Raw genomic sequence first — 12,569 nt, forward strand, 5'->3', positions numbered from 1 at the left:
TATACTATAATAAATATTTATTTCACCCATGATTCACCTTTGGACTTCTTTACACCCACCACGTACCCACTTTACACTAAATGCACTTTTGGGGCTGTCTTGTGCACATTCTTTGTAGCATGCATATTAAACCTCTGTGGTATTTAATGATCAGTCAAAGTAGCCACCAGACAAAATATTTGTCTCTCTCCAGAAAGATCATTAATCTCAGGAGTTATCTGGACAGTTTTTTAAATATATCTATCTTATATATATTTTTGCCTGGAAACTGGGAAACAATGATTGTGGCAGCAGTTGGTTTAAAAATAAATAAGCAAGCCTGAGCTCCTTGAAAGGTAGCATCCGGCTAATGAGTGTAGGGAGAGGGCGAGCTACAGCGTGAGAAGTGCTCTCCCTGTCCCTGCTTGGATGTATACAGGCCTTCACTTTTTTTTTTTTACAGCCAGGGGCTCTGCTTACACTGCCCCTGGCTGTAAGGGGCCCAACAGTTTCCTCTTGGGAATCCCTGCATTGGGCTCTTTGCCTCCGCTGTGAAGCCATGCCCCCCCACACTCCTCCGGTACCTCACAAACACTCCAGATGTTACAGCCCCTATTTTGGGCCCTGGTTAGCAGCAGCCACCATGGACTAACGCGCGCCTGTGTTTGCAAAATAATCCGCGACGAAGAGGCATCCCCTGCAGTGATTTCCCTGATGTTGCAGGGCACCGAAGGCATTTCAGGTTCTCAGCGGGCCTTCAGCTTCCTCGGCTAAGGCAGGGTACGCCCACCGTGACTTCTACGGTGACTCCCTCGACATCAGGGTGGGCGTGGCCGGCCTTAGCGAGGAAGCGGAGGTCTTCCTGAAAGTCTACGGCCTCAATGCGTTGACCCACCCTACAGCTGACTCAGAGCACAACACTATGGACGTGTGCTCTGGTTCGTAACCACCATTTTTGGGCCACTAGATCCAGTGCGACCCCCACTGCATGCCCGCCTGGTTCCGGAGCACCTTCATGGGTACCCTGGTCAAAAAGGAAGATCATCCTGGAGCCATCCTGAAGCCATCTGATGACTTCAGCTGAGCTATTCCTGTAATTAACTGGGGACGTCATCCCAGACTATCCTGAAGTATGCCCACAGGGTAAAATATTTAAATCAGATGACTCTTACTGTAATCACAAAAACTATTCTAGGATGGTGTTCTGATGACTTCCACTGGCAGGGAGTGATTCCCTTTTACAACTCCACCAATACTAATTGACAACTTCAGAATGAGTGAGAATTATTCCAGGATGGGTTCTAGATAAGTTAAGGATGACGTGCAGATTACTTTAGGATGATTCTACAACTGTTTCAGGATGACTGTCGATTATTCCTGAATGATCCTATAACCGCTTCAGGATGGAAGTTTATTACTCTGGAATGAGCCCATGACAATTTCAGGATGAGTGTGGATTATTCTTGGATGATCCTATGACCGCTTCAGGATGGCTGTTGATTACTTAAGAATTGCCCAATGATATTTTCAGTATGAATATAGATTACTCTAGGATGATTTTATGACAGCTCTAAATTGAGCCTGGATTACTCAGGATTATTTAAGGACAACTACAGAATGAGTGTGGATTACTAAATCATGACTGCATCATGGATCACTAATAAATAATTACGGGTGGATTACACCTTGACAATCCCATGTTAGTAGAATGTTAGCCGACTGCCAGTATTCCCTTGCAGGGTCCCACTAGTAGTTTAGGACTATCGATTTGCTGGTAGGAAAACATTTGTTGGACCACCTCTTAGATGTACTTTCCTGTTGAAAACAGGCCACTTGGATGTAATATGCCATATTTACACTACACCAAGAATTGTTTGTAATGCCACGAGTTCTACTAAAGTAAGGCCCAGATTTACAAAACTGTCACTGAACGCAGTGCAGCAGCCTAGTTGGCTGTGTTGCATAACAGGGAGAGAGCTGAGAAGTGTCAAGGCTATCCCTCTCTCTAGCACCACTGCACTATAATGCAATGTTGTCTGAGAGTCTAAAATACTATGTCTAGACAAATGTGCAATCTTTCCTATTTCGGATGAGTGTTGTACCAAATACTAATTAGCCGGGATTTGAAAATCCTGAAAAGGATTTTGATTCAGGTATGTGTTTTAAAACTTAAGCAAACCTAACACAAAATTTCTCTAAATCTGGTCCTAATAATTTTATTAATTTTCTCCTGCTTTGGAAAGAGTACTTTTTAAATTCTACAGTGAGAGGTAGATACCTGTATAAAATAAATCTGAGAAATGCTATTTTTTGCTAGGTTTGTGCTGCAGAAATACCAGAAGCACCTTCATATAAAAGAAGTGGTCTGCAACAATGTTCTACTTTGCATTCAGATAAGCTTAACAAAGTGTGCTGCTACTACCATACTCCTGACTCACTTGGACTTGCCTTATTTTGAGGTACAGAGCATTATCTGAAGCTGTTTGCCATGGTGACCAGTGGCAAGAGACTAAACAAAACAGTGCTTAAAGGAAAAATGTTCAAATAGTATGTGTCAACATGTCATTTTATTTATCAAAAGCACATATTTGGCCCCATACAGGCCAGGATACCAAACATGAGAAAAAATCCAGAAACAAAATTCCAGGGGAAAAAAAGGGAAAAAAGGCCAGACTATTTCAACCAGAACAAATGGCTTAACGAAAACCAGCAACTTTGTTGTTTGATTCTAGATTCGGAGTTTTCTTTAGTCCTCTCCTAGCATTGCAAATCTTTAATGCCAGCTTCCTTCTCATACTTCTGTTGTCCAGTGATGGCCAGCCGTTGGTCCTGCACACAGACTTCATAAACTCTGGAAAAACAAAATAACATACATCAGTATCATGTTACCACCACTATTTTTGGATTTTAATATGACTGGGCTGCCTTTCAAAAGTTTCAGTTCCATTATTTCATAACGACTGCCAGATGAGATATGGTTAGGGTTACAAGGGTTCAAACGTGAAACATTAAGTGCACTTGGTCAAAGAAGCAGAGGTGAGAGCAAGGCATTGATGAAGAGGGGGCAGAATGTGAAGAAAGAAAAAGTTTGTTTATGAACTTAAGAGTGAAGCAGCAAGTTCAGGATTCAGGAAATCTGTTGGAGTTTCAGGAAGAGGACAGAAATGTCCACCTTCAACAAATGTCTAAACTTTTGTGCAATGGGAAGCCTGATGATAAAAGGCTGGGTTCCCATAAAAACTTCAGATACAACTTAGGGCAGCAGGAGTGGGCATGGCTCAGAGCATGGGTACTCTTCTGTAGCTCAAAGTCTGCACTAAATGTGAGAATTATAAAAGAGCAAACGTGACTGACAACAGAAATTGAACACAAAGCGCCACCACACAACTGTTGTTTAGCCCCTGGTCCCTAATGACCGTTATAGCCCCAAGTAGCATTTTTTAAAACAGTCGAAGAAACTAGCTTAGTGAACCGAAATCAAAATTGAAGCTTACAACCAAGAGCTAGGAACAGGACCAACTAATCTAATTATTAGGAGAGTTGAACAAGTCTAAATAAAAGCTGCACACACAGTATTGTAGAAGTTCAGTTTGCTATCATGCATTCATCCAGTTTGCGCCCCTCACTTGGACCTCCAGATTTAGAAATAAAATCCCAACTCAAGGCTTTGTGCCAGATTTACATGCCATTTGTAGCACAAACTCAGCACAAATTGTTAATAAATTTAAACCACCCCCACTGTTCGTCTTGCAGACATCTGTTGAGTAATGATGGAGTCATCGTACAATTATATGATACAAGACCACATATGCAAAGCTTTAAAACAAAGTATATTAATGAATTTTCACAATCCAAGATCGGTTGAATGTTAATTTGAACATTTGAAATATCTTACCAAATAATGCATCAACCTTCTCCTCATCAAGGACAGCTGTTCCAGCACGAGCCTTCTTTACACATTTTGCAGATGCAAGTTCTTTTGGAGAAAAAAAGTATTTCGCTGATACCAATGAGAAGAAAACCTGCACTGTACCGAGCTGCCTTTGCTTCCTCCAAGAGAGTGTGCAATTTTCTCTTTGGAACAAGAACATCTTTGAACTGTGAAGGATCTTTCGAGTCCTTCACCAACTGCTGCATATCAGTCTGCAAAAAAACACAATTATTAACTATTTGCCATCATGTTAGGATGCATTCTAAAATATATATATATAGGAAGATAGTGTTTTGTTGATTTGGCATCTATACACGGCTACCAATGTAATATTAGCTAGGTTTGCTCCAGGAGTATAAACCAGCCATATTTCAAAACATTGCATGCAGAAAGATTTCAAAGTCGTCATGCAGGAAATCTACACTGTTTGTCCTATATAAACTTTAACTGTGCTAAAGAGTGGCAAAGACAACAAGTACCTTTTGTACAGTGAAGGATTGACTGCATATTGTTGATGCTGCTGTATGTGTTAAGTACCTTGAGTTGGTCAAAGCAGACATGGCAGCTTGCAAATACTCTAAAGCCAACTCCTTATTGCAAGTGCCTTGCAACTGTGCTATAATCAAATAAATGCAGTTGTTAAAGGCAGAAGATAAATACAATATTCACATAACAAGCATACTTTTGGCAATGCATGTGTTTTGGTGGAAAAAAAGATTATTAATGGGAATTTGTTACAGTTTACTTGGGAAGGTAGAATATCAAGCATGCACCTTTTAAGTGTTCGTCTTCAGCTTGTAACCGTACACACTCCTCACAGGAACCAGGGCCAACAGGATAACTTACATTTTGATTAATTATATCCAAGGAGTTATATACCATTTCCTTAGAGAGAAAGCAAATCATAATTAGGCCATACAAGTGGAAATGCAATTTCGTAGGTACCTTTAAAAAATAAAACATTATCCCAGTGTTGAATGATGGACTTTCCTCCGTCATCAAATGAAATGATTCTTCATTGTCCTGAGGGGGGAAAAAGAAACGAAACCATTAGGCCCTCATTTATACTGATAATGTCAAACAGGTTTCCATTTGTTTATTCATATTTCAACAGGTAGGTATATGTGCCTTATTGTTGAGGGACTGAATACACCATATCAATTCTATGTTTTAATAAGTATCCATGCTTTTTGCAGAGATAACATGAAGAAGTTGTGGTTTTGGCACCCAAAGGCATGTTACGTTAACCAAAGGAAAAAAGGCTGGCATACAGGCTTAACAGTATGCACATGTGTATAATGGCAGCACTCATTCATCTCTGCTTACATTATGGTCAAAGCTTTAGTTGCTTACAAACGGGTCATCATGGCAAGGCGTACAGTTCACACCCACAGGAGTTACTGCAGATGAAAAGTCACTGTAGGCCACGCTGTGTGACTGTGACCCGTGAGCTACAAAACCTTGTGGTGTAAAAATATGTGGTGCCGAGGGTACCATAAATTTGGGATCTTGTTTGCAGGGTCTAGTAGGCGTTAATGGATTGCTCTAAACAGCCAGCTCTTGTGCAGGAAATAGTTTTTTCCGTATTAACTGGTGACGTGGAGAAAATGAGGCATGTTTTTGTCCATGATATTTGGATTTAAGCGGGGACTCCAAGACAAGTTCATTTTCACGTTCTACTGCATCATTTTTACTTGTGGATTTTGGCTGAAGCACACTAGCCATCCCTGCTAAAAGGGCCAGGTTTTCAAGTTTCTGCAAATTCATACGTGAACTCGCATCACCAGGCTGAGAAGCTGTGCTTTCTGCACGAGCTTGGTTACCAACTCGTATATAATCCAGCCCACACTGCTTGACTTTTTTGTCCTTGCGTCTTTTCTCTGCAATTTCTTCCTCTTGGAGTTCACGTAACACCCTCTTAAGTTTTCCAGCGCTTCCCCGATGGCTACAGTCCATTATCAACTGCTTTTCCTCCTGTTCCCCCTTGAAGTAGCACCTGTTTTAGACCCTCTGTTGTTCCAGAATAGCTTGTAATTAAGTCTTCAAAAATATTTTTAATCGCAAGACACTGTTTCTTCACTAAAAAAATAAGAAAAAGAATTTTTATATAAACTTCAAAACAGAGATAACACATTGATCACTTACAATATATCTTTGCACACTAGCCAGAATATATAAATCAACAGGTATTGATATTAAAGGACAAATGTGCAATCTATCCATAACAAAGTAATTTTCCTTATGAGACAGTACACATTGTAAGCCTGAACTTTAACCTCCTGAAAAAAGTTTCTTAAATAAAATAGTTTATCCACAAATGGCTGCCTTATAGTAGTGCCACAAGCTAAACGTTTCAGCCCTTTTAATAAGTGTTACATTTGTTCTTGGAATATGTGAGGAGATGCATGTTAATTTTTACTGACCATTATTGGATTAATTTATTCTCAAATGTAGGTTTTTACTGAACTAGGTTGGTAATTTGTTCCATTATCCTGCAGTTGCAAACTTAAATATAAAGCTTTACTTATTGTGCTTACCAGATGATTGGAAAATAATCATAGCTTTAAAATCTCTCTCTTCAGTGATAGGCCGACCAGTTCCATCAATATTTTCGACCAGCCATTTACAAAGAACTTCACCGGGATTGTCCAAAAGCAGAAAGTCACCATCATTTCTTACACACACAGAGCGATCGCAAGTGAAAAATAGGACGTTGAATGAAACCATGATTCTGTCCTGCTAGATATAAAAATCAGCAATTAGTTTGTGTCTGGTTTAAGTTTCAGAGGTATAATACAAAGCATATCAAACTGATTCACAGATTATTTAATTTGAGAAAAGAGTCCCAAAAAGTACACTGACCTTGTGCAATTTACATCTAATATGAGTAGATTTTTTACTACAAAGAAGTTTTTAAGCATCCAATGAAGGCCATTGAGGAAATTGCATGATAATCCTGTATGTGCTAAAGGGATTACAATTCATATGATATAATGTTATAATGGTATAATGTTTCCTGTAAGGAGGTCACGAAAGATGGAGGGACGGAAAATTTAACAGCCAGCAGATTATGTAATTTGGTGTTTCTATTCATTCGTTCGTTCCCTGTATGCCAAACACGTGAGTATGGGGACTGGTATGGCAGCTGTTTGAAATCTTGGCATAACAATGTTCCATGCTCCTGATGTCCAATTAATAAACTTGTGTTTTGTACCTTAGTCCTGAGGGTAGAGTTTGTCAAGTTCCCCGTAGCAAGGAGGAACAGTGCAGCGAGTTGGCCAACAGCAACAAAAGTCTTTGTTTTGAGAGTGGTGTGGGTCCCGAGGATCACACCTGTGGCCCAGCTTTCCCTCAGGGTACTTGCACTGATGAACCGCTTGACCACCACTGTTACTCGATAGTCTGTGGAACCGCCTGACCACCGCTGTTACTAGATAGTCTGTGGAACAAATCAGTTCTCTCCTCTAGCAGCAGCATGACAGAAGTCTGCCACACTGGGTGTGCGCTGCATTTCAACACCCACTTCAGGTGATGCCTGCTGTGCTTAACTGTGCAAAGTATACATTAAAATAGGTCTACACCCAACATGGGTATTACTGGAAAAGCACTGATTTGGGACAACCGGTCAACATATGTTTTCTGAACTAGTCAGCCTAATGACGGAAGTGAGAGTTGGTACAGTAAACAAAGTGTATTAAAATAATTATACTGCCATACGAATGGTTAGGCAGTGTTAATTAATGTATCAGTCACCCCTACAAGATTTTGAAATCTCCAGGCGCCCCAAACAAAAAGCAGCTTCAGTGGGTGAAAACGTTTGAGATGCATTTGGTGCCATTGGTGGCACATTTTACAGGGAGGCCAGAACTAAGGCATTACTATTCAACTGCAGTGGAGCTGGAAGAAGGAGGCTATTTGAACAGATTTATAATGGAGAAAGTAGATTTAAAAGTTTGAGTTGAATTGGAAAAACACATTATAATGCATTTTGATGTACCTATGATTTTTATCAGGGTCAGACAAAAAACAGGCCCGGGCCCCATTATAAAAGTGTCCCTCAACAGAGAACTAAGGGCCAGATGTAGGTAAAATAAGTTTTCAGAATCTTAAATACCGACTCATACCGAATCGGTATTTCAGAATCGGAAAACGGGATGTAGGAAAATAATCGGTAAAATGCACCGATTCGGTAACACTCGGAATATGTAATCGGTATTTACCGAATCAGTATTTTCCAAATCGGTAAATACCGAATCTGTAATACCCATTCATTCCTATGGGCCTCCTGGCCCATAGGAATGAATGGGATTTACCGAATTGGTATTTACCGATTCGGTAAATACCGATTCGGTAATTACAAAAATACCTCATGTGAGCCTGTGAACCAATCAGGAACACCCACCACACCCCACAACAAAGCCACAGAGGCAACCATCCCTCCCCAGGACCTGGGAGTGGCCACACCCATGCAGGTGCAGAGAAACTGAACTGCTTTGAGACCAGGATGAAATACAGAGGAGCAGGCTTCCCAGAGCATACCTGAGTAGCAGAATGGAGACCCAGGATGACCAGAAGGATGCAGCTGAGCGCAGGAGGAAAATCAAGTTCAGCCTAGCAGAACTGCAGGTCCTGGTTGAGGAGGTGGTTAAACACCACACCCAAATTTTTGGAAAACAGTCACTGCATGTTGCAGAGTCTGTGAAACGAACCACCTGGCTTGACATCCAGTCCAAGGTAAATGCCATTGGGGGTCACCCACAGGGACATAGATAACCTCACAAAAAGATGGTACGATCTGCGGATCATCACAAAGAAAAACCTTGCCGCACAGAAAAAAGAAGCAACAGCCACAGGTGGAGGTAAAAACAGATCACCAAGACTGAAAGACCTTAAGGAGCTGGTTGAATCCACCTTGGAGCCGATTTGGTAAATAAGAATTCGGTAACTAAGGATTAGGTAAATATCGATTCGGAAAAATACCGACTCATATTTTCCGAATAGGTAGATTTTTTACTCCTACATCTCATTTACAATATACCGGTCGGTAACGCCGAAATTACTGAATTGCGGCGGTTACCGACCGGTATTAGGCTACCTACATCTGGCCCTAGATAGCTAAATAGGTGGCCCAGGTTTACAAACTGTGGCAGTTTTGAACATACAAAGACACACTGTGTGTTTGGCAAGGTACCGCAGACTGCATGGATGAGCTGTTTGTTTTAATAGTAAGGAAATCAAAAATAAAACCGGCCTTGCAGACAATAAAACAGGCCAACAAACAGCCCATACACTGACCTGTCAGGCCAGCCTGTAGGGAACTGCCCGCTTGCCCTAAAGATTTGTTCAACCCTGATTTGCATCATGGAAAGACTAGTTCCCCTTTAGCTACCAAAGACTGGGGAATCCGAAGAAACATGAGCTACTACTCAAAGAAAGGTGGGTACTACATGCATGTTTCAAAACGCTGGCAAAAATGATCACATAGAAATGCACTGCAGTGTGTGCCAAATCTCAAGCAAGACTGATGATTTTACTGTGAATTGAAAAAGCAATAGTTCTCATTAGAGGAGAGGAATATTCCACAAAAATGTAAAGATCCAGAAGTAACCAGAATAACCTGCCATGGAAGCAAATCTAACTTGCAGAAATGAAGAGTACCGCGATAAGAATCAACAGCTTAAATAGGGACTAAAACAGATATACAAAAATAAATATTTAGCAATGTGGACTAGACAAACCTGTTGCAACACACACAAGCCATCCAGTAATAGGCAAAGAATTCAGGAAGTGTGACAAATGGGGCACTTCTCCAGAAATTGTCAAACACCAAGACAGCTTAAACAAGTGAAGTGAAGTGAAGTGGAGGAAGGAGTGCAAGAGTAGAGGAACACATCAAATAAATTAAAACATGTTAAAATGCGCTCAGCCTTCAAACAACAAGCATTGGGGGGGGGTGAGGGGAGCCAGCCGAGTGAAGGTGCAAGCGGGAGATGACCCTAGTTCCTGTGTGCATTTCCTGATCACCATAAAGACGTACATGCATGGTAGGATTCGGCACCAGGATGGGAGATACACATTTATAGAGGACTACTTACGGAGAGGGAAGACCGTTAAATGTGAGCAGGAACAACATGGTTTACTTAACCCACTCAAACTGGTCGGCAGTGCAGGAATCCAACGCTGATACAGGCTCAGACAAGTGTGATGGTCACTCATTTTCACTTAAGAATGTATGCTGCTTCCAGCCTTTCCAGTCAGTCTGGCAAAATCTGTTGAAATCCCTTCCTGTGGCATCTATGGGGGAGTGAGGGGGAAACAATGGCACAAGGAGGAAGAGTCCACATATTTCTTTAACCAACACAATGCCCACTTCATGAACCATGAAGCCCAGCATGCGTGCGGGGGTGGGGGGTCACAGAGCATATTTAAAAGAGTTAGTAAAACATGCAAATAAGAAATGGAAGGTGTGGCAGCGCTGGTTAAAAAAACAAGAGAGATAAAGGAATGCGACCCTCACCGGGGCTTGATTGCTAAGAAAGAAAACAAGCACATTTACCTGGTCTGTCTCCTGCGGCGGGCTCCGGCTGCTCCCTGGGCCTCAGGCCCTACAGCGCACCCTTGGACTTCAAGAGAGCCGCGCCACCCGGAAGTTCTCCGGCCGGTCCCAGGACCAGGCGGCAAGGCTGCCAGCTGGAAAAAGCAGCGGCTTAAATGAAATAGTACATGCTCAGTGTAACAAACAAGTAAAGGAGCCAGTAACCATGGAAGGATACACATGACGACATGGCTGTACTAAGGAGGGACTAACAAGCCTCATAATAAATCAGAAGACAGCATTTACAAAGGACAAACATACAAGCCAATGAAAATAAGGGCTGGGGAGTGGGTGAAGCTTCTCTTAGTACTGAACTACCACAGCTCTTGGCAGAGCAGTGCTTGCGGGCTGGCTCATGCTCGACCTAAAACACACCTGTTAGAGGTCCTTTCACTGCTCCTTTTTCATCAGAGATCCCTCTTTAGATGCTAAAGCCTTCCTTTTGAGTGGCCCTTTTTTGGGTCGCTGAGCTGCCTTCTGCACATCTCCGCCGACCTTGAATGCCTCCATGGGACCTGCAAAAAAGTCACATTTACAGTATAAGCCAAGCCTTAGCAGTCCCTTTTGAGAAGCCCTCCTACAGTTCACCACTATGGTTTTTAGACTAGCACAGCATAAGTCTTAGACAGTTTTTAGAGTCTAGTCCTTTTTTATTTACATTAAAGTGCCGGCTTGTTTTGCGTGTTATGTGCCGCATCTTGACTCTCCCAGAATTGCTGTAGAGCGTCAACTGCTAGTTGTACTTCGGTGTCATCATAACCTGTCAAATCATAAATACACAGGATTACAATTAGAAAAGCAGAGTTTCTGAGACACCATTGTACAAAACCTACTCAGAACTATAGAACTCTAAATACCTATACCTTGCTGAAAGCTAAGCAGATCTTCCTCGCTGATAGTTATTTCCTGGAGATCCAGAGGGGTAGATCCAACATGAGGCTGTTTTAAAACTAACTCTCAAACATAGCATTACTGCTTGTTATGTTCACCTTAGAAAATGTAAAAACATATTACATAGAGACAATCATCCTCACGTGACATGCGTAAATCAGCGTTTAGGAAATTTAACATAGACCTGTGAGATGTAGGAACAACCTGTCAGACCTACTGGTACACAACCTAGTTAAAGTTTGGAGAAGCATAAAGTCACAATTGAAAACTGTACTATGTTGTTGTTATTTTTTAATAATAAACTATGATTTCTACCCTGCATGACCATCATTGTACCATGTTAATTTATGCTCGGTTTACACTAAGCAGTATGCCTTTTGTTTTCAGCCTCCATTTAACAACCTCAGCTCTGTCAGGGCTTTTAACTTATAAACTGCATGTAAAAAGCTGATGTCTGAAACCAGTAACCCCACCACATACCCACTTTACACTAAATGAACTTTTGGGGCTGCCTCGTGCACATTCTTTGCAGCATGCATATTAAACCTCTGTGGTATTTAATGATCAGTCAAAGTAGCCACCAGACAAAATACTTGTCTCTCTCCAGAAAAATCATTAATCTCAGGAGTTATCTGGACAGTTTTTTTAAATGTATCTATTTTATTTATATTTTTGCCTGGAAACTGGGAAACAATGATTGTGGCAGCAGTTGGTTTAAAATTAAATAAGCAAGCCTGAGCCCCTTGAAGGGTAGCATCCGGCTTATGAGTGTAGGGAGAGGGCGAGCTACAGCATGAGAAGTGCTCTCCCTGTCCCTGCTTGGATGTGTAGAGGCCTTCACTTTTCTTATTTACAGCCAGGGGCTCTGCTTACACTGCCCCTGGCTATAAGGGGCCCAACAGTTTCCTCTTGGGAATCCCTGCATTGGGCACTTTGCCTCCGCTGTGAAGCCATGCACCCCCACACTCCTCTGGTTCCTCACAAACACTGCAGATGTTACAGCCCTTATTTTGTGCCCTGGTTAGCAGCAGCCACCATGGACTAACGCACGCCTGTGTTTGCAAAATAACCCCCTGCAGTGACTTCCCTGATGTTGCAGGGCACCGAAGGCATTTCAGGTTCTCAGCAGGCCTTCAGCTTCCTCGGCTAAGGCCGGGTAGCCCACCGTGACTT

General features: G+C 41.9%; 1 pseudogene; it reads right to left on the reverse strand.

The window, feature by feature from the left end:
• Window positions 1–2,610: 2,610 nt before the first annotated feature.
• On the reverse strand, window positions 2,611–6,637 carry LOC144821837 (uncharacterized; annotated as a pseudogene).
• Between the last annotated feature and the right edge of the window lie 5,932 nt (window positions 6,638–12,569).

This window comes from Lissotriton helveticus, chromosome 2_2 (assembly GCF_964261635.1).
Source record: "Lissotriton helveticus chromosome 2_2, aLisHel1.1, whole genome shotgun sequence".
In the NCBI taxonomy this organism is placed as follows: domain Eukaryota; kingdom Metazoa; phylum Chordata; class Amphibia; order Caudata; family Salamandridae; genus Lissotriton; species Lissotriton helveticus.